Here is a 23,130-nt window from a genome sequence, read left to right as displayed (position 1 = left end):
CAAAAAAGAAAACATGTTGAAGCATAACTAAAGGTAAAAAGGCAGAGGGCACAAGATAAAAGAGAATTGTTTTTTTGGCCTTTTGGCTAAGATCAAGTGTAAAAAAAAGAATAAAGAAAATGTTTTCTTAACATCCAAATGTGCAGGTATCTGGCATTCAGTCAGACACCTGAAGAAAACAAAAAATAGTATTTCAATTCTTAAGCATAAGATTTTGCCCTGGCCAACAAATCATTTATGACTGTAAGGCTTCCCTCTTTGCTTCCTCTAAACTTATTTCTTAGAGATACACACACAGCCAGGGCATGAGCAAAGATATAAGTTTCCACCTTTAAAAAATGAAGATCACCAAGTCTCCTAGACTCCTTTAAGCTAAATGTTTTTGTTTTTACTTGTTTCAGAGTCTCACCAGACTTGGCAGACTGGGAACTGATTTGGAGACCATGCTGACCTTGATTTTAGAGATCAGACTGCTTCAGCCTCCTAGCTGCTGGGATTAAAGGTGTGCACCACCACAACCAACTGGGGCTTTACAAATAGCTTAGCTTAAACACTATATATGTGGGTGATGGTGCCACACACCCTTAATATCAGCACTCAGGGAGGCAGAGGCAAATCTCTGTGAGTTCAAGGCCAGCCTAGTCTATAGAGTGAGTTCCAGAACAGCCAGGACTACACAGAGAAATCCTGTCTTGATAAAACAAATCAAAACAAAAACAATAAATAAACAAAACCTGTTTTGTGTATGTGTATGTATACAGGGGATAATCTCATATAAACAGTCTTAAATTTTGTTTTATAAAATTCTATTCTTGCCAATATCTGAGTCATAGTTAATTGTCCTGCTTCAAGCTACATTGCACAGTGACATTCACTTTCAGTACAGGTTATAAATAAAGCAACATCCAATTTCAACTAACAAGGTACAAAAAATATTTGAAGTCTCTTTAAAGTATTAACTAAAGCACATACCCAACAACCAATTCACAACAGTACTATAGGAAACCTTAAGACGGAAAAAAAAACAATCTTTTTGAAATACATTTATATTTTTTAAAAACAGGCTCTCTCACTGTGTCACCATTCCTGGCCTAGAACTCACTACATAGGCTGGGCTAGCAGAAACCTCAGATATCAGTCAGCCTCTAAAACTCCTGTGCTGGGATTAAAGGCTGTTTTGTTGTTGTTGTTGTTGTTGTCAGTAATAAGAAGATAACTCTGAGCCTTATGCAATCTTATCAATGAACTATACACCTCCACCCCTGTAATGTTTATTAAAAATGAAATTGTTATGAAATAAAGGTCCTGTAATTTTGAAAACTATTTACATTTTTTTCATTGGTGTTCTTGGTGGTGGTAGTTTTTGAGAAAGCATCTCACTAAAATAACCTGGCATCAAATTTGAGATTCTCCTGTCTTGGTCTCCCAAATGATGAGATTACAGGTGTGTTGACCTATAGGTGGCCAGCTATACTGTAGTTTTTAAAAGTCTGTAGAGTAGATAATTATTCTTGTTTTACGAACAAATGACATCTCAGGAAAATAGCTAGAATTAACATCACTTCTTGTCATTATCATTAGTAACCGCACCAAAAATGAACTTGCATGCCCTTACCATCACTAATCTGTTTAAAGTCACAACTTAGATAATCTTCACAAACATGAGGTAAATACTGTTAATTTCTTCTTAGAGACTAATAACCAGGCTCAGAGAAGTTAATTAAGTTGCCCAAAGTCCCAACACAGTTGAACTCAAACTTGCTCAACTTTATACATTGACCTAAGGCACTTTCCTTCTCTTTGTATTTTTTAAACCATATTTAAAGATTTCCCGATCAACAATGTCAAACAAACTAACGTATAACATTACTATATCCCAAATCCTTTTAAATTTTGCCTGCAAACTCCCTAACTTCTAGAGGAGTCTGACGGGCCTCAAAATTCCAGTTTTTTAAAAATTGATTCCACAGGTGGTTAGGCCCTAATGTCACCTCTCCACTAGAAACTTAGAATAACATTTGTATGTTTGATCTCAGTTTCTAACGAGACGATTTATTAACTCCTCTTCATAAAGACATGAACGTGATCTTAAAATGTAACTGACCCGGAACGGGGCATAGCGGCACAAGCCTGTGACCCCAGCACTCAGGGAGCCAGAGGCAGGCGGACTCAGTGAGTTCGAGGGCAGCCTGGTCTACAAAAGTGAGTCTAGGCCAGCCAAGGCTACACAGAGAAACTGTCTCAAAAATAATAATAATAATAATAATAATAAAAATAAAAAAAGGAACTGACCTGGACTGCACAAGGTAGGATACTAGAGCTTTCTTTTAAACATGCTTTACAGTCCGAAGGTGTTCACACGAACATCACTTCTGCTGAAATCCATAACACTGAAAGGCAGAACACCAAAAAGACTGTCCCCCTTTTCTTCAGACAGGAAAAAGGAGGTGGTGGTAACAGGACCAGCGAGCGGCCAACCCATCATCCTGTCAGGATTCAAACTCTAAACCCTGCGCTCCTTCCCTCACAACTCAGATGCGGCGAAAAGTCTGTAAGAAAACTATCGATAAAGGAACTTGGAAGTTTTCCGAGGACCGCCCAAGAAGAGCAGGAAGTACACCCTACTTTACAAACTGCTCACTGCCAGCCCATAGCCCGGGGCTCCGGGCAGCGGAGCAGACGTGCCACTGCCCGGAAACCGCCCGCGGCCGCGGCCGGGGATCCCGGAGCCCCTCGGTGGTCCACAGCCCTGCAGCGCTGAGGGGGTCCCAAGAGACCCCGCTCGCTACCTGTTGACACACTGGAGGGAGACGGTCCCAGGAGAAGCTTTAGGGCCGAGCCCCAAGGCAGGCCTGCGGCCGCTGAGAAAACAAGGGACCCGAGACAGACCCTCCGGTCCGGGGGCCCGGCAGGAGGTCGGCAGGGCGGGAGCTTCCCAATAACCTCTGCCCCAGGCGGGGGCCTGCCCCACGCGTCACGTGAGGAAAAACAAAAACAAAAACAGCGCTAACACACAGAGGAAAGAGGGTCCGGTCCCTGGCGGGAGGAGAGAAGCGGGGGAGCAACCAGCCCCAGCTCAGGGTGAAAAAGAATCAGGAACGGGGGTTCGTGGTTACCGGGACGCCGTCGCTCTCCGCTTCCGCCGCCACCATGAAGCGCCAGCTCTTCCGCTCGCCGCTGGGGTGCGCGCCAGGCCTTGGCTCCTCCCACACCGCGGGGCCTCCTGGGAGTTGTAGTCTTTGCGAGGCCTGGTCGCGTCACGCGGGAGCGGGGCTGGCAAATGGAGAGGGCAGGAGGGCGTTGACGCTCCTCTTATCTCCTGCTTGGTTGTCCATCCTCCATCTCTACCCATAGCTGTGAATGCTCTCAAACCTCCTCATATCCTACTCAGTCATACCGTGATTCTCTCCCCGTCCACAGGCGAGTTTCTTCGAGCGTAATCTGCGCTTAGCGTCTCTACTCCCTTCCTTGTGTGTGCTGTGTTCTACACTGCAGCTTCTGCCCCGCAGAAAATGTCCTTGTTGCAGCCAGTGTCCTTGTCGCCAAACCCACTAGAGGTATTTCAGGCTGTCTAACTTAAGCATTAGTCATTTGGTGCTGTTAGACAACATTATCATTTATTTTCTATGACACTATCCACGTTTACCTTCCTCATTCCAAGCCATTCCACTCAGTCTCTTTTTATAATTCTTTTTTCGAACTCACCTCTTAGATATTGTTCACTGCAATTCTTAGAATGAGGGAGGGGAGAGTCCAGCCCAGGTTCTTTTTGCCATAGCTTATTGTACTCCCAGCTTCTAGACGGACTCATCTCATTCCTGTCTTGAAGACTTGTGAAAATGGCTTGAAAGCTTTGGTGGGCTAAGGGAATAGCCCAGTGATTGCCTAACAAATGAAGTGCCCCGGGTTCGAACTCCAGCACCATAAAAGAAAAAAAGAAATATTTGAAAAATACATACTGACTCTCTGTTCACTGACCTGGATTCCCATCTGTCTCCACTGCCTCTCCCATCTACATTTGAATGGTAACCAACCACTGTAGATTCTCTTACTCTAGCACTGGAGTCTGTACTCTCTTATTTCCACTGCCAGTTATTTAATTTCCATCTGCTTCTTTCCTTAGCTGATTACTGTCCTCCTTACTGATCTCAGGACCGCTGTGGGGTCCTCGCTACTGCCAAAGGTCGATTTGGGTAAATAACAAATTTAATCAAGTCATGTTTGTGTTAAAAATCCTGTAAAGAAACCATTCGATTGAGTTCAAGAGAAAGAATGAAGGTGAACGACTTGGGGAGCTTTGACAAAATCTGAGTCCCCACGCCACTGCTTTCCTTCCCGTCCCTTACTGTAAGGAAGAAGTTCAAAGAGAGAAGACATACCAAATCTTATTATAGAGTAGGTAGGTGTGAGCCTTCTTTAAAAGTGCCCCCACCCTTGGGTGATCTGATCACTCAACAAACTTATTGTATTTTATTGCTTGCAATGTACCAGTGCTGAGGGCTGAAAATAACACTCAGAGCAGGGTCCACCTCTGTGGATTTGTAGTCCCTTAAGAAGAGACTGCTGTTAATCAAATAGTTCTGTATCAAAAAGCAAAATTAGCAACAGCAACAAAACAGTCTTCAGCTGCGATAGGAATTGCAGAAAAAAAGTAACCTGGCCTTTCTCCTTCTCTCCACTACTGCCACAACCTAGGCTGGGAATCAAAGGACGTTCCTCAGTCTAAGTAGAAAGCCATACTTGGGGAAAGCTAAACTTCCTGAGGCATAGATTGAAACATATGATAATGCCCAGGTAGGCTGGGTACGGAAACCAGGAATAGTTAAATACCGGCTACTGGGAAGCAGAGCTGTTAACAAGTTTTAGCGGAATTGGGACTGACCCCAGTAAACCAGAGATCCTACAGAACACAAATCAAGTTTTGCTTCATCAACCAAAGAAGCCTTTGCTGAGTATCTGCTACCTCATAGTGAGTTTTTATAACCACTGGCAAAAGGTAGTATTTGTGCCATGAAAATCGACAAAGGATAAAACAGGGAATTCCTCATCTGCCACCGCCACCTCACCTAGCACCTTGTCATAGTACTCATCCTTACATTTCTGTAGTCACAATATTGCTCTGTTGGATCAATTCTATTTTATCAACCTGCTCTAACGAGTATTATCAATATTTAGTACTGTGTATCAGAGACTTAGCAAGGCACTCAGTGCTGTTTTGGCACTTAACAATCTAGCAGATAAGTCAGAAGATAAGGAATTGTGCACTCTGAAAATAGGCTGAGCTGCTGTACAATAGGATAGATGCCTTAGTAATGAATGCTGGGGTGCTGCTTTAGCAAGATGGCCCAGGGAAGCACTTCTTTGAAGTGCTGTCCACTTAGCATTGAAGGCTGAGAAAGAGATGACTAAAGGGGAGAACCAAACAGTGTTCCAGCCAAAGGGTTAGATTAACTGAAGAGCTAGGGTATTTAAAGGGGGAAAAAAATGGTTGGTTTTGGTTCCGTGGATGGAATGTGGACCATCGTGAGAACCCTGGATTGAATTATAGCCTCCAAAGGGTTTAAATGGGGTAATATCTGATTCACATTTTAATATGAACACTCTTGCTTTTGTCTCAAGAAGCAGAGGCAGGGGTCCTTGTGTCCCATAATGAAGCAAAGTGCAGGCGGGGGGGATGGAGAAAACGGGGTGAGTTTGACAAGGCTTGTTTTCTTTTTTTAAGATTTATTTATGTATTATGTATGTGCACAGTGTTCTGTCTGCATGTGTGCCGAAGAGGGCACCAAATCTTATTCTAGATGGTTGGGAACCATCATGTGGTTGCTAGGAATTGAACTCAGGAGCTCTGGAAGAGCAGACAGTGTTCTTAACCTTTGAGCCATCTCTCCAGCCCCTTGACAAGACTTGTTAATAGACTGACTACAGTGGAGGGTGGTCTGGGGAAGGAAGGCCAGAACCACATGCATGAGTTACCTGCATCCCTCTCCATATCGGAAGCCCCTAGAATTGGGCCTAGCACATAGCAAGCGTTCAGGAGCGGTGTTGAATTCATTTCTAAATCCTGTTTGCTGAACTCTGCGCCTCACTCCTATCAAGCTGCTTAATTCAGGGTCTCTATTAGCCCGTGTTAATGCTACTGTGCAGAACAGAAGGTCAAGGCACCCTGTTCCTTTGAGTGGCCACAACCCATTACCAGGGTACAAACTGAGAGCAGAGTATGACCGCGTCCTACCCCCACTTGCCCCAGCAGTTGGCACCCTTCGGCAGTGCACAATCTGCACAACTACATATGGCCAGGCTTAACTTAGCAACCCTAGGAGGCAGTTTTGTGGCACCAAGCCCAGTATGCATGGGGAGAATTTGAGGTCCAGGGGAAGGAAGCTGCTTGCCTGGGGTCACTGAAGCCGCTGCTGTGACTGAGATTCAAACCTTCACCATGGAAATCCCTGTGGGCTCTTTAGCCTTGGAGCCACATTGTCTCTTCCAAATCACTCAGCCCATCAATAAAAAGCTAAATTCAAAATGGTGACTCCACTTCCTTGAGTTTCTCATCTGTCTGTTGCTATTGTTAGAGAATTTCACATTTACATAGTATCCAATATGTGTTCTGTGCCTCACAAAATACAATAAAGAAACATGAAACCCGAAGACCTTCTTTTTTTAAAACCGAGTAAATGGGGAATGGCTGGCTTAAAGGGCCCTTAGCGCTGAATGAAAATGAGCTGTGGCATATTGGTTTAAGATGACACTGTAAGCAATACCAAAAATAATAAGAGCTCATATGCAAGGTGCTTTTCCTTCCCATCCCCAACCAGAAGAGAGGCTATTGGAACAGCTGGCTCCATAAATGTAAATTAGGGAGAAGGTCACGGAGTGGAGGTTCCAAGGACATAAGAAAGAAAAAGAATCATCCTGAATGCAGAAAATCCCTCCTTTAGTAAATAATGATGTTTAGTGGTTAACAAGTGCTTAGTGTGCTCCAGGCCTGTGCCAAACCCTTCACACACAGATACATCTGATCAGTCCTCATGCAACCTTATCATCTAGGACCCATGTACACTATCATTTCCCATTGGAGGAAACTGAAGCACAGAGATTTCATAATATGCCCGAGGCTGTGAAGCTAATAAACAAGCATGCGATTTGAACTAAGACCTTCTGGCTCTAGAGTCAACTGCTGAACTACTCCACCTTCACTCTGTTCCTCTACAGTTCCTGGTGCCAGGCCCCCCATCTTAATTGTGTGACCGTTTGGAGTCCCAAGATACCTAGCGGAGGTTGGAGCATTTTGTTAGGAGATGGTTATCTCCAGGTTTCAAAACAGACAGTCCTAATGAGGTGTGCATGTGGGGTAAGAGGCAGGCACAGGTTGTGTAGGAGACAAGTTCCCATCCTGCCAGGGAACATTTCACAGTGTTCTCCGAATACAGTGCCATAGTTATCCATATGGTATGGAAGATGGAAGAGAAACTGTTATCAGGATGGAGGGACAGAGTAAGCCTTCCCTCTTCCCCCAGAAGTGTAGGCTCTGGTTGGTGCCTCCTAGCATAAGAAATCTTTCCGTTTGTAAATTTCAGCTTACAAACACAACAGACCCCATTTTCACTGGGCTTTGGGGTGCCGGACCCTCACCACCTGACTAGTATCTGTAAAGACTGCTATTAACTAACGCAACATAGTAAAAGCCATCAACTGGAGAGGTTTTAGGACATTACGAGGGCAGGACATTGCAGATAGCTCTCATTCCATTCGCTTTGATAACGATGATGACTCCAGACCTCAAACAGGAGCCCAGAGGACTCTCCAACTCTAACTGAAGCCACCAGAAAGAAAGCATGGAAGCTACTACTGCCTTGGTCTAATCTCAGGCCTGTGAGGTAAAAGCAGATAATATATTTTCCACTTGCCCATTCCTTCTCTGTCTTGTTTTCATGCACCAAGGCAGTTCAATCCACTTCCTGGTCTCAAGGTGCGTGTGGTTAAACTGTGCCCTGACTGAACCATCTGAGAATGAGTTGGCTCCTGAGAGCTGTAACTGATAACAAGTCTGGACATTTTTGCTTCATCTCTGCCCTGTATTTGACACCATCAAGGCCTAGCTCACCATGTGTATCAAGCTATACTTCTCACTCCACTCCACTTTCAGGGCCCTCTGGCACTCAGGTCTATCTGTGCTGAACACCCAGCAGGGTCTGGAAGGCAAAATACTATATATAAGGAAACAAGCTTGAGACCAGAGCCCTGAGGAGAACCTTAGATGAGTCATGAAAACTCAGCTTCAAGATGGAGGGCCACCAAGACCACACTACGCTGGCTAATTGTGAAGACTAAATTACACAGAGAATGGTACATTGTTTGCTAAACTATAAAGAACTAATAAGAAAAAGGGAGGTCCACATTACATAAACTTTTGCTCAGAAGGGACAAATGTGAATATGGAACAAAATGGTTTGTAAATTGCAATACAAGAGCCAATGAGATAGCTCAGTGGGGTGTGCTTGCTGCCAAGTCTGACAGCCTGAGTTTGATCCCTGAATCCCACATGACAGATAGGAGGAAAGAGCCAATTCCCGCAAGTTGTCCTCTGATCTTCACACAGGTGCATGTAGCATGTACACACACACACACGGGAGAAGAACTTTTATTTGCCTGTTTCAGTTGTGGTCTCAGAGGATTACTGCCTTCTGCTAGCCTACACCTAGTCTTGGAAGCTTCTTGCCTCCATACAATTTAACCTAGGCCTAGAATGTTTTCACTCTCTGCTGAATAAGCTCACCCTTTCTTGTTCTCTCTGAGCTCTGGGCTGGCTGATTCAACTCAGCTGTCTGCCTCAAACTCTCTCCCAGCTGACTTATTCAATCTGGCTTCTCTCATGGCCCCTGAATTGCTCTACTTGGCCTCAAACTTAACTCCAGCAATCTGTTCTAATCTTCTGGCTCCTTCTCATTCTCTGCCTTGTCCTGTCTTCACCTGAGTTCTCTCTCTCTGCAACCTGTCTCTGTATTACTGTCCCAGTAAAACTGCCTCCACCTCTCTCTGCATTGCCCCTTACATAGCTCCCCTTTCCTTTCTCTTCTGGTGAGAACTGGGCATATCCTATTCTGTCAAATCCTCGGATTCATCACATTTTCTGCTACTCATTAATCATTTTCAAACATAGTTGCTTCTTTCTACAAACTAACTTCATTGTTTGAGATTAAAGGTGTGCACCACTACACCTTGACCTAACCAAGCTTTTCTTTACCGGAAACTTGCTCTATACCAGACTGGCCTTGAACTCAGATCTGCTTGCCTCTGTCTCCTGGATTAAAGGTGTGTTTGTATTCCAGCTAGATCACACAGATCTAGAAGGTCTTTGATGTGATCTTTTGCCAGAGAGGCCATGTTCTGAATTAAAATTCCTTTATAGCACACTCTGAAGTGACTCACAAAACAATATAGATTATCTACGTAGCTCTTGGTTGACTCCCAGGGACTGAAGGTGGGCCTCTGTTGCTGAAGAAACCACACACTTAGAACATAGGATTTGGACAACTTGAGCTGGATCGGACCTGAAAGACTCTTTCCTGTGCTCTTGTTTCCATCATTTCGAAAAATACTATACAAACTGCCAAGGGAGGGAAGCAATTAAACACTCCCACGCAGCTGTAACACCTATGAACTACAACAATTACTAGCATGGCGAGATACACAGTAAGATGCAAGAACTGACATTCACATGTTGGTGGCAACCAACAGCTCTCTAATTGGACGTAAGGCCCACTTAGCAGAAGGGAAACCATGCTTAGTACTGGAAACCTAGCTTTCCAGTGGCTGGTGACGTCATAGGCCTTAGAAAAGAAGCTACTACCACCACTTTGCTAGACCAGCATACCTCTTTATTACATTCTGAGTCCTATCCTTATACCCAGAGGTAAGTGTAGCCACCACCCCTCATCAAAGAAGCTTCTCTTTACAGCAAATGGAGACCATCACAGAAAACCACAACTGGACGTAACTCAGTCTTCTCCAGCTGCAGCACCTAGGAACCATGACAACTAGCAGGGTGGCAAGATATGCAGAAAGGTCCCCAAACTGGCACCCAACGTGTTGGTGAGTACCAACAGCTGTCCAACTGGACTTAAAGCCCACTCAGCCGGAGAGAGAATGGAGATCAGTAGATCGTGGAGATTCCAGCCCCAACTGATACATCTGCATCACAGCCCCTGCATCCGTGGCTCAGGGAACACCGCAGAAGGGAAGGCAGGAAGGTTGTAAGAGCCTGAATACCAGCAAGGCCACTTTAAAACAATCTCACCTAGAAATGGCTGTATAAGCATAGCAGAAACAACAGCAGTATCAGTGGACAAGTTAACATGGAATGGGAAAGTTTCCCAGGATCCTATCCCCAGACAAAGAAGTACAGGCAGCTAGTGACTGCCGACCCACCTCTCTCAGGGTGGGTACCCTTATTGATTGTCCAATGCAGAGTGGTCGGCCCTGAAATCACATACACACAAACAACCAAAACTGACTCAGAATGGTGTGTGTGTGTGTGTGTGTGTGTGTGTGTGTGTGTGTGTAGTAAATATAATCGAAGAAGAAGAAGCTGTAAGCTTGGGAGGCATGGGAGAAGTCAGAGGGAGGGTAACTGAGAGGGTCTGGAGAGAGGAAATAGAAAGGGGAAGTGATATAATTCTATTTCAATTAAAAGCATTAAAAATGTAAAAGAATTAAATTACAATACTGGTTATTTTTCCCATAGGAGAGACATAGAGACAGAGTGACTCTTTTTCATGGTTTCTTCTCAGGATACAATGCCTCCACTCCAAGCCCTTTCAACGGCCCCACAGCACTTCGAAAGGTACCATTCCCATCAAGGGCTTCCGGGGTGAGCACCTTATATCCAGTAGAGACTTGCTAAATAATTATCCTTTTTAGCCAACAAAACACCAAAAGGTGAAAATCTGACTGTGCTTGTCACAGTTACATTTTCAAGGACACCCTCAAATTTTTGAACCAACCTCTCACTCAGGACTTTGGGGCCACAGATTGACCCAGCGAGTGGAAGAAAGCAAGAGGCACAGAACTGTCTGGCCTCCAAACCTGCCTGTTTCTTCATACTTCCATTCTCTTTGCACATGCTGACCTTTCCTTTCTTGTCCCACATCAACCTGTAACTCAGGTCACCCTCATAAAATGTCTGCTAACTTTCTGGAATGGCAGGTCACTCCTGCCTTCCTCCTTTGTCCCTGTCAAAGAGCTCCCACAACCCTTGTGCTCTGCCAACAAGAGTGAGTGTCATCATTAAACACTGTACATGGCACACAGGCCTCCACTTATTTATTTAATATTGCACAAACTAATCCTCTCTGTACTTTTGGCAAGACTTTGGAATGGAAGGGAAAAAGCAAAACAAAACAAAAACCCTCAAAGGAAACCAAGCACCCAGCAACTTTAGTTTATACACTCATTCTTCACAAACACGTTTTTATTTCTTTTTTAATTTTTTAATTTTATTTTTATTAATTACAGTTTATCCACTTTGTATCCCCCCCCATAGGCGCTTTTATTTCTTTACCTGCAGAAATAATTGTGCACAACATCTGATGACCTGCCCAGGAGTGGGCAGAACCTCACACAAAGAGCAATTCCACTTGACCTTGTCCATCTACCCACATTTAATCAGGCTTAAAATAGCTAAGACCTCAGAAGCTATCTGGGTTTAAACCTTGTTCTGCTAATTACTATCTGGGAAACTTTAAGTTAGTCAATTAATCGTTTTGTGCATCTCTTCTCTGATTCACAAACTAATAGTGATATTACAGAAGATGGACAAGAGTTGAGAGAATTAAATGACACAATCTATGTGAAGTGCCTGGGTCCATAAATGATAGCTGGTTTGTAAGCAGTTCAATCTTAAAGATGACAAATCCATTCTATTTAAACCTTCTGAGGGCTGGATGTGTTCCAGGACATCCTGGAGAGGGAGGGTGTGCCACGGCCACTCTAGAGTTCTGTCTGGAGACACAGACAACCGGTGTCATCGACCTTTGGTGGTAATCTGGATCCATCACTCACCAGCCCTGGCCCTGGCCTCAGTAGCTTATCTTCCTGAAGTCTTCTGTCCCCAGTAGAGCTAGCAGTACTGAGCTGCCTCGCAAGGGGGTGCCGAAAAGATCAATTCATATGAGCAAAGTGCTTTGGAAATGTAACATGCTAAATATTAATGGGTCTTTCTGAGTGTCGGGAAATGTGCAATCTGAACTCTGCTCAGGACAAACTGAAGGTGGGAGAGCAATTCTGGGCAGCCTGATTGCCACATCCTTATTCTAACTGGGAGGTTGTACTATGAAGGAAGAGTGAGGGCAGCAAGCATGGGGTGGGGGTGGGGATGGGCAGAGCTGCTGTGAGGTGACAGTTCTGGAAGAAAGAACAAACAATTCACAAGCATGGAATGAGTTGTGGGGAAAACAAAAGAAAAGAAAACAAAACAGTAAAGTCCTTGGGATTCTTTATGAAAAGCAAACGTGAGCTCATTCTGTCCATTGTCTACTTCTCGTTTTCAGAGAGGACAGCGCTGTGAGGATCCGTTAGCTGCCAGAGTCCTTGTCCTGATGGTGACCCCATGGTCCCACGGGCAGGAGTTGGCTTATTAGGCCTACCCAGAATTTTCAGTTCTCAGTGTGGCCAGGCATCAGGGAATTTCTGCTCAGGCATCGCCGAACAGCTCTAGAAGATATCCTGTGGTAGGTGAATGATAACTGTCAGCTCCTCGAAGAAGACACACAGCTAATTTAAGCCGGGAGCTCCCCTTCCATAACACTCTGCGCTTCTTTCTCTAAGTGAACATAACAGACACTTCAGTGTTCTGCCATGTTCTCTTAACATCAATGCTTCTGTCCACACCAGCCTCTTCTACTGTGTGTGGCCAAGAATATGCTAGCCCAGAGGCCAGGGCAGGCCAGGAGTGGGAGGTACTGGGCAAATGCCACAGACTTCACATTCTGAGACAACAGGAGGCAGCTTCCACAATGTCTCTGAGTGATCTTCAGTGGGACTGAGCCCACTGCCAGAGCAGCAGCCGGCTCACTGGCACACCCTGCACTGATTTTCATTTCTTCCCTGTCCAGCTTCTCTCTCCTTTTCTTGTGATTCACAGGATCACTGCACCTGCTGTACACTCAGTCTAAGACCCTGAACAGCCTGCTGTGAGAACTGCTTCTGTGCCTCTCTCTTTTCAGGCATGACTGTTTAATGAAAGAGGCTTTACCTAGGTCATATTTTCCTTTCTTTTCTTTTGTTTCTTTCTTTTCTTTTGTTTCTTTCTTATCTTTTGTTTCTTTCTTTCTTTCTCTTTCTTTCTTTCTTTCTTTCTTTCTTTCTTTCTTTCTTGGTGGGGGTGGGGGTGGGGTTTCTCTATGTAGTCTTAGCTGTCCTGGACTCACTTTGTAGACCAGGGTGACCTCAAACTCACAGAGGTCTGCCTGCTTCTGACTTTCAGAGTGCTAGGATTATAGGTGTGCGTCATTGCACCCTACCCTAGTTCATATTTTCACACTGTGTTTTGCAATATGCCTAGACTATAAATGCCCAGAAAATACATGTTGAATGGATAAATGAATGAGTCAACTATAGGACCAAAGGATGACAATAACATCTGGAACTTACTGGGTCCTTATATAATATTTTCTTCTGTAATTTTAATAACAGTCCAGGCACAAGAGATTATATACTAGGGCTACAAAGAAGGGAATAGCTGTAACAGCCGAACTTTCCAGATGTGGTCAAAGTGTGGCTTCTACTTCCTGGCAGTTGGCCTGCCTGCCAGGCTGGCTGTCCCTGAAAGCCCCCATCCTCAGCAGCTCTGGCCTGTAGGAATTCATCACCTCTGTTAGGACAGCAGCTTCTGCTGTATATAACAGTGAGTGTTCCTTTCTCTTTATGCCAACTCCTCAGGCCTCGCTCTCTTCTGCTCCTCACATTTAAAAAAAATCCTGGCTGGTCATTTTTCATGCATTTTCTGCTGTGTTGCCTTTCTTCCTGACTTTTTAACTTTCTCAGTGCTAAAAGAAAGGGAAGAACATGAATCTGAAAAAAAAAAAAAAAAAAAAAAAAAAAAAAGCTGAAGCCAGAGAGCGAAGGCAGGATTCCAGAAAAGCTGAGAGCAACTGAAGAGACTCAATGGCTTCTATTGGAGGGGTCAGCAAGAAAAGGCCAAACTCAGAGTTAGTGGGAAGCATTTAATGTGAGAGTGACAGACGAAGAGCTCAAACTATTCCAAATCTGCTGTTTGCTTGCTGGCTTGTTTGCCTCCACCTCTCTAGAAATGTGTGCAAAGTAGGGTTTGTATGATAATCAATAATTACCCAGTTCCCACAGAGACAGAACACTTGAGCGAGGTCACATCAGACAAATGCTACTATTGGCCTCTGGGGAACAAGATACAGAGAAAGAAGGTGCGAGAACAAGCAATTACAACCTAAACAGTCTAGCACACTCTGCCTGCCTTGCCACCCCCTGAGCCTAGGTCTCAACAGGAACAGGAGAGAAGCGTTAATAAAAGTGATTGCAAATATGGACGGACATGCTCAGCACACCCAGCTGCTAGTCCAAGGAGTGCCTAAGTGCTGATGGGTTTAGATTTAATGTAACCCTTTGGGGCAGGTTCTGTTATTGTCCCACTTCACAGACGAAGAAACTGATGCACAGAGAGGTTGAGTCAGTCTGTTCTCACATGCTAAGTAAGTAAGGCAGGATTCATATACTCAGTCCAGCTCCTGACCAGAACTACTTGGCTGTGGTAGGGGATGTAAATTGCTGTCCTCTCTGCCTTAATTCCCAAATGTATCCAATGAGAAAAGCACCTAGCCAGGCTGAGGGTGATTCTGGTGTTCAGAGAGCCCTACTTTTCACATCACAGGGTACCTAATACAAACAAACCAATTCCTCGGGTGCCCAACTGCAGAACCCACTGTCTGTTTTGATGCTAGGATATTCAGAGAAATCTTGGTGATATGTCAATTTTACCTTTGCATGCTGACTTGAAAATATAACCTCATGCTAGATGAGAATCCTTCACGCGTGCAATTTGTTGCTACCTCAGCCTAGGTAGAAAATCTCCTAGACACTGGAAAGACTTGCAAATCTCAGAGCCACAGTCAAAATCCTTTGAGAAATCATAGAAAGTAGGAAATAGCACAGGATTTTAAATGAGAAACTGTTTGGGTTTCTTTCCGAAAGGATTGGATTTGTGTATAAAAGCTACAAAAGTATATCAGGTGTTAATGTCACATTCTGTTAGTTTTTAAAAATCATTATTTAATAGATTAGTAGGCTAAATATTATTATAAGTTACTGAAATTAACTTACATTTATTTCTCTGATATTTATATTTTCATTTGTTATGTGTTAGGCTGTGTTCTTGGCACTGAGGATACAGCCGTAAACAACATTCTCAATGCTTTCATAGATCACAATCTTGAGGAGACTGACAATAATAAAGATGCTTTAGATAGTAATGAATACTACAAGGTATGTACAGCAGAGTGGAGGGATTGCAAGGGATGAGCCATGGTGCATGGAAGGAAGACTTTTGTATAGTTGAATGATGTAAAGGAACAATCCATGGGGAAGTCCAGAAAGCATTCTAAAGAGAAAACACCAGGGCAAAATCCTTAACTCAAGTACTAAGAGAGCATCAAGATTAGTGACAGCAGAAGAGAAAGTGTGGGGGTTCACACAACATTGTATGGAGTCCTGCAGGGCCGGGGTTTCATTTCTGAATGCTATGGAAAGCCTGGAAAGGTCCAGAATGGAATGTCATCTGACTTGGCTTGTAAAGAGGTCACTCTGATGGCTGCATACTCCAGAAAACAGGTGGGCTCTGCTGTCCTCATAGAAGCTGACTATCTTTTCCTCTGCACACCCTTGGTATTTAATCCATGTCTCCATGACAATATTTGTAGTGCTTTCTTTTCCTAGGGGTCCCCCAACTATAGTGCAAATTATCTGCACTTCCTTGTCCTGTTCCTCCTCCTTGATCACTCTATGGAGCATTCAGATCCCCCACATGCACCCCTTCAGAGCCCCTCCTCACACACACAATACCTAGAATAGTGCTGAGCAAATGAAATGCTCAATAACTCTGAAAAATTACTAACGTGGCAGTGAAGCGGGTTCCAACTGAAACGTGGGAACTTTCAAACAGAGAAGTAAAAATATTGAATGGTCTGCTTCAAAAGAGTGACACTCCCTATCACAGAAGTTACTCAAAAGCCACTCTTTGTGGTGGAGGGGACCGAGAATTTCATAGTCTGGCTCTTTAATCAGCTGATGGGGGCTTGAACACATCTAAGGATGTTTGCAACTCTGGGATTTTATAATGCTCAGAATAATTTTTAAAATCATGAAAAGTAATGATTTGGTTCATACAAGAATGGACAGAAGCCACCCAGATAAGTCACAGCCATGCTTTGGCTGACGTTTCCCTGCTGAGAAACGCTTTGATGTACCTAGTCAACTTGGTGAACTCCTTTTCATTTTTCAAGGCCCACCTAAATGTCCCTGTGTGCTGGCTTCTGCTCTACAACACTCCAAATCACAGATGAAATATAGAACGCATTGTGCTACTTCAGTTTAATAGGAAAATGGATGATTCAGGGCATGACCACTAGAGGCTAGCCAGAAAGCAAAGGCTCTCAGAAACAAATATCCTAAGAAATTACTACAACGACTTCAAAGACTTCCTGTAGGAGAGAGACAGACGACAAAGAGCAGTAGAACGGAAGACATGGTAGCCGCCTTTAAGAGCTTCCATATGCACAGAGAAATTTCTGTGCTGATTCCAAGGCAAGTACAGGGCAAATGGAATTGATTACAAGGCAGAGGCCCTGCCTAAGGAAACCGTCTCTGTACACACAGCCTAAGGAATGTCCTACAATGAGAAAGCAGTGGGTTTTAACTGAATTTGAGCTTTAAGAATTTGAGCTATGCAGCAATGACGCATGTTCACAAAGCCTCCAGATCCTCTCACCGGAAAGCCATAGAAAAGAAGCCCTTTTGGAATAACATTAGATTCCGTTAACCAAAGAATTTATGCACACACTTTCATGTAGAGAGCCAACAAGACTATAAGACTATTTGGTGCTGGCTTCTGGTAGCAGTGAGAACATACTGAGGCTGTCTATGCCCAGCAGGTGTATGCTTTCATTGAGCCATGCCATGGTGGATAGAGGAGCAGAACATGCCTATCACAATGCCTAAGACCTCTTTCAACTGTTCGGTGATATGTTCCTCTGATGCTCCATACTTGTGTGTTAGGCCTTTGGTGGCCCAGGTCCGGTTGTTGGAATGAAATTCAGTAATGTTCCTCCCAGTTTCTCAAACAAGTACACACTGTTGTATTCTACAAAGTCAGCATGGAGCCTCCATCCATGGACCTGTGGCTTTCAGATCTAGTTTGAGACCCAGGGCAGCTGGCATTGATTCTGTTTATTTCCTTAGAAGAAACAGTATTGATCCCCAGCACTGTGAAGCCTGCTCCTGGGTCGCCTAGTTCCAACAAACAATTCCCTTGTCTTCAGCAGCCATTTCAAAGGCCCCCAGATACTCAACTTCTATTTGGTTCAGCCTCCAGCTAACAGGCTGCTTATACCAGGTACCGCCAAGCATCCCTCAGTTCAATCCATGTCACTGTCCTTTCCTGCCTTCAAAGCCACCATAGCGAACATAAGACTTTTCGGTGCAAAGGCACAGTTGGCCATTTTAGATGAATCTGGCTTCTCACCTCAGTTTAGAGTAGACAAAATATAAACAGATGAACCAGGAAGTCTGCTGTAGGCAATGCTGACAAAGAGAATCGAAAGTGGGACTGGAGAATGGTGGAGGGGGGAAGCTAAGCTCTACTGGGGCCAGGAAGGGTGGGGCTAGCAGCGTTTCAGGGAGAGCTTTGGTAGAATGCTCAGAGGAGAACAGAAGAGGAGGGGTGGGGGTAGGGTCTTGATGAACAGCACAGATCTCTCCTAAAGCAATTAGTACAGTACTATAGTTTGGAAGTCACCTCTAACGACCTGACAAGAGTTCAGAAAATAAGTCAACAAAGTGTGAAATTGCGTACAGCAGCTGCCCAAATTGTGAACTAGATGAAGCCTGGCCTTCTCCTTCCTCTGGATCCTCTCCCTCGTGCATGGATATATTTTCAGCCTCAGAAAGCTGTCCCATCCTCTAAGTCTAGCCAAATCTAGAAGAGGACATCCCAAGCCCTGTGCTGTCCCTTCTAATCTGTTCAAGGCCCCGCTGAGACCCTGCCCAATCTGAACTCTGCTAAGAGCCCCAGAACACCCAGGCTGCTGCCATCAACACTGATCTTCTGCACCATGTTCACAGTACCCAGAAATCGGGTACTATCCAGGGTCTACCCATGGATGAATGGATGAGCACAGTGAGGTGGACATGGCAACAGGGTGTCATTCAGCCTCAAGAAGACATGGAATTCTAACATATGCTACAACAGGGGTGAGCCAGGAGGATATTCTGCTAAGTGAAAAGGACAGATACCACAAGATTCTAGTCGTAGGAAGGTAACCAGAATAGTCACATTCATAGAACATGGTAGGTGCCAGGACCTCGGGGAGGGAGAAATGAGGAATTTGTTGTTTCCTGAGTGTAGGGTTTCAGTTTCACAGGTGAAAAACATTCTGGAGAATGGCTATGTAATGGTTGAGATGAATTGAACCTATACACCTCAAAATGATCATGATAATGAACGTTATATTGCATCTTTTTTTTTTTTTTACCACAACTGACAGGTATTTTGTATTTGTTTGTTTTTGATTTGTATGTGTGTGACAAAAACATAAACACCTGGAATCAGCTAAAACCCAAGATGCTGTCCATACCTGCAGGGGATTTTCTTGATCGGATTATTTGAAGTGGAAAGACCTCCCCCAAATCTGGGCTAACCGTTCTAGTGGCATCCCCTCTAAAAGGATATGGAAGAAGGGAGCTTTTGTTCTTTGCCCATTTGTCCTCACTTTCACTGGAGTTTGTTCCTATGTATTAAATCCAACTTCTTCAAGATCCACCGTGGAACACAGCAGCTCTCCAGGAATGATCCCACATTCCAGCACCAGACCGGGACTGCAGAGACATCCAGACTGAACAACTACCAGATTCTCGGGCTCTCCATTTCGAGACAGGCACTGCTGGATCACCAGGACTATGTCCTGTAAGTCAGTCTAATTAACCCCTTTTTAATATCAGTTCTGTTCCCTTTGAGAACCCTGACTAATACAACAAGAAAACCCCTGAGTTTTCCCTTGTGCCTTGTGTGAGAAGTATGCCCAGGTGCAGAAGGAACTGGCTTTGTACGATCTTTCATCTGAAAGCTTGATCCTATGATCACATCTAAAAGAGGCCAGTGCAGCCAACAGATCAATGGTGCCAGCTACATGATACCCTGGAACTGAGATCATTCCTCTTTAGTGTTTAGGACAGGTGTTTGAGCCTCTTTGAACAGAAACTCTGTAGGAGGAAGCCTGTGTTTTGTCTCTGTCATGGCTTTACCCCAACCCTTGGCACCAGAACATTCAAAAGAAGGAGAACAGTTTCTTTCCTTTAATAACAGTGAATGAATGCACTAATCAGCAAATGAGATAGGTCCTTTAACAACACCAAGTGGGCGATTTGACACATAGGGCATTGCTGTAGTTATATGTTGAAAGTCTCCTGGAGGCTTTGGGAGGCTTTGATCAGCAGGATGGTGTTATTGATTAGTGGTGGAGCCTTTAGGAGATGAGGCTTAATGAGAGGTTCTTGGGTCAGAAGAGGTATGACCTAGCGGGGGTTGTGACATCATAATCTCTTCCTCTACTTTCTTGTTCATATGGCACACCATCTTTGCCATCGGACACCCCTTTCCAGAAGCCAAAACAAACAAACAAAAACCATGAAATCACCTGACCTTGCATTGGAACCTAAAGAAGCTGAATAAACCTTTCTCTTTACAAGATACTTGGGTCAGCTTTCTTCTTCCACCATGTTGGTCTTAGTGATCAAACTCAGGTCATCAGGCTTGCCAGCAAGTAATATTTCCCACTGAGCTGGTCCTACGAGCATTTTTCAACAGCAGCTCAAGTTAACTAATACAGGCATCTTATGGGAAAGGGAGTATTAGTTTCTGTCTGTGCACAAAACGAGTTGATTTGTCTGCAGCACCCTTCTTATGGGAGGAACTACTTCTCCTTTGTTCCTTACAGTCTAAGGGGCTGTTGACCACCCTACATCTTTCCCACTGGCCACAGAGTAGGCATGGGGCCCTGGCAGAACCATCCACAGTACCGTGTCCTTTGTACCCACTGACTAGCTTAAATGTAGGCAGCGTGCCCAAGCAGGGTCAATGGTATTTTCGCACAGACACAAAGACAGAAAGAACTTTTCCCTTTGGGCTCATAAGACAGCATACATCCTTCCCACTAGCTGAGAATAAAGCCACAGAGGCAAGGCCCAGAGCTAGAAAGAGAAATTGTCCTGACTTCAGTATTTTAACCCTGAATGTAGCTGTGCTTTAAGCCAGATATGCCCAATACTTCCCAATTATGGGGGTAAATAATTCTTTTCTTTTTTCTTTTAAGCTTGTTTGAATTGGATATACGGACCTTGCAACAAAGAATCCTGGCAAATACAGTTTGTTCATTTCAGTTCAAATGCTTTTCATATTTGTTTCACCTTGTGACACTGGCTATTTTGAGTCCACAAAAACGTATTCTACACACTTTTCATCCAGTGTACCAAGACACAGTGTGAAAATTCTGCAGAGAAAGAATTAGTAAGGCCAGTGTTTGTCTGTAAGGTACATTATAATAGAGGCGAAGGTTTGGGGGATGGGAATAATTCTATTTAACAAGTACTTTAAAATTATCTTCTATGTGCCAGATGTTTCCACAAGTAATTGCAGTTAACAGCACCAACCCTGGAAAAAAGGTATTTCATGACAACCTTGTACATAAATCATGGTTCTGAAAAGTTAAACAATTTGCCAATACCACTAGCGTTAACACAGTAGAACAAGGTTTCCAATTCAGTCCTGTTAACTCCAAGGCCAGTGTCCTTGCCTCTGTACAATTCTGCCTCCTGGACACAGGACAGAAAAAAGAATTTGTTCATCAGTCCATTTAGAAACCACTTCTTCAGCATCGATGTTCTGATACTTATGCAAATACTTCTTACATTAATATGCATTAAATACTTATAAAATATTATCATCATATGCAGGGCACAGTGCTAGGCCCTGTAGGAAGCAGCACACGGATGAAGACAATAGCCTTTTTCCTTGGGGACATACAATAGAGTAGCCCTAGAAATACTACAACATGGCAAAATATGATTAATGGCATAAGAGAAATTCAAAGTGCTGTGAGAGTTCTGAGCAGGAAATGTTTACATCTGATTGAGGGAGCCGGAAAGACGTCGTGGAAGAGAAGTATATTAGGTAAGTGCAAATGAATGTGATCATAATGATGTGTTTGGGAAATTGAAAGAGAAAAGAAGGGAGGGAGAGGAGGAGGGAGGAAAAAAGGAACTGGGTTGGGTAAGATGGGAGAAAAAGCAAAAAGAAGACCAAGGGAGAGAAAGGGTAAGAGAGGGTAAGGGAGGAAGCAGCAAGCACCAGGCATGGGCTGCAGCCTGGCTCTGGGACCGGGACCCAGCACCTTAGCCATGGCTGGGAAGGACTCGATTCTCCAGAAACATTCTAGTGAGGCAAACACCTTCTCTTCTCACATTTACTGTACTTGCCACTTCTAACTAACTCGAATTCTTATTTAACTGACTAACCCCCTTAGCTTAGAACGGAAAGAAGCAAGGTAACATTCTGGGGGTTTTCAACTGGAGAGGAGTCACCTGCAGAGCCTGCTCACCTGCAGGCCCTCAGGCTCCAAAGACTGTTCTTTTTGTTTTGTTTTGTTTTGTTTTGTTTTGTTTAGGGTTTTTATTGTTTGTTTTTGAGACAAGGTCTCTCTGTGCAGCCTAGTCTGTCCTTGAACTTGCTCTGTAGACCAGGTTGACCTCTAACTCAGAGTTCTGCCTGCCTCTGCTTCATGAGTGCTGGAATTACCAAAGACGTGTGCTGCCACCACCCAGACAAAGATAATTTTTTTGAGCTTCAGACCCAGGACAAATGGCTAGGTGCCTTTTGAACTAGGGGGGACCTGACCTCCAGGCTCTCCCAGCATTCCCCCTACCCCTACCTGGTACAGGGCGCGCTGGCACACTCTGAGGTCTCCAGCCCAGGGGTCTGGCTTTCCCTCCTGCAGAGGCTCTTCACTGTATAATCCAGGCATTTAGGTTCCCTCCTCTCTGTATTTCCACTCCTCTCTCTCTCTCTCTGCCCTTCCCCAGCATTTCTGTCTCCCTCTGTGTGGTTGTTTCTCTGGCCCTGTACCTTGGGACCAGTGAACCCTGGTGAAAAATAAGATAAACTATCAACATTTTAAAATAACACCTGACCAGGGAAGGACTTTGTATCTTTTAAGGCCACCCAGTGTGAGTCAGATTCCAGAGAAGTTAAAAGTCTTGTTCAAGGTCATGAAGCCTGTTAACAAAATACCCAGCCCAGAACACAGGCCCGTTTGTTTCTCAATCCTTTGTTTTCTTTCCATTACCTTCAATAAGCTACAAACTTGGCTGGGGACAGGGCTCAGTAACAGGCCCACTGAATAGGCATGAGGACCTGAACTCAAGCCTCAACACCCAGGTAAAAAGCAAGGTGTGGTGGCACATGTCTGTAACTAGTGGTAGGCGACAACAGTTAGATCCTCAGAGTTTATTGGCCAGCCAGCCCAACCAATGAGCACCAGGTTCAGTGAGAGACAAGCAAGCAATCGATACATACATACATACATACATATATATGTACATACATAAATAAATGATAGAGAATAATAGAGGAACACAGAGAGAGAAAAAAAGTGAGAGAGAGGTAAACGGCTATATAACTCAGAGTTCCCCTAAATATTGATAGTAAAGCCAGTCATGGTGATTCCAGCACTTGGGAGGTTTAGGCCCCAGAATCAGGAGTTTAAAGCCAGCTTCAAACATAGCGAATTCATGACTACGCTAAACTCTATGGGACTTTATTTCAAAAAGGCAACA

General features: G+C 44.2%; 1 protein-coding gene across 8 annotated transcripts in view; it reads right to left on the bottom strand.

The window, feature by feature from the left end:
• The window catches only part of R3hcc1l (R3H domain and coiled-coil containing 1 like), a 98,385-nt gene extending 75,955 nt beyond the window's left edge, over positions 1-22,430 (bottom strand). For 3 of the 8 annotated variants that reach the window (XR_009593764.1, XR_009593762.1, XR_009593763.1), the window contains exon 1: positions 3,117-3,235. The gene's annotated coding sequence lies outside the window, so the exon portion shown is untranslated. The other 5 variants (XM_021640439.2, XM_060389758.1, XM_021640436.2 and 2 more) reach the window with 5 other exon arrangements.
• Positions 22,431-23,130: the final 700 nt, after the last annotated feature.

Source organism: Meriones unguiculatus, chromosome 1 (assembly GCF_030254825.1).
Source record: "Meriones unguiculatus strain TT.TT164.6M chromosome 1, Bangor_MerUng_6.1, whole genome shotgun sequence".
NCBI classification, from domain to species: Eukaryota; Metazoa; Chordata; class Mammalia; order Rodentia; family Muridae; genus Meriones; species Meriones unguiculatus.
This window is presented reverse-complemented; position numbering and strand designations above follow the sequence as displayed.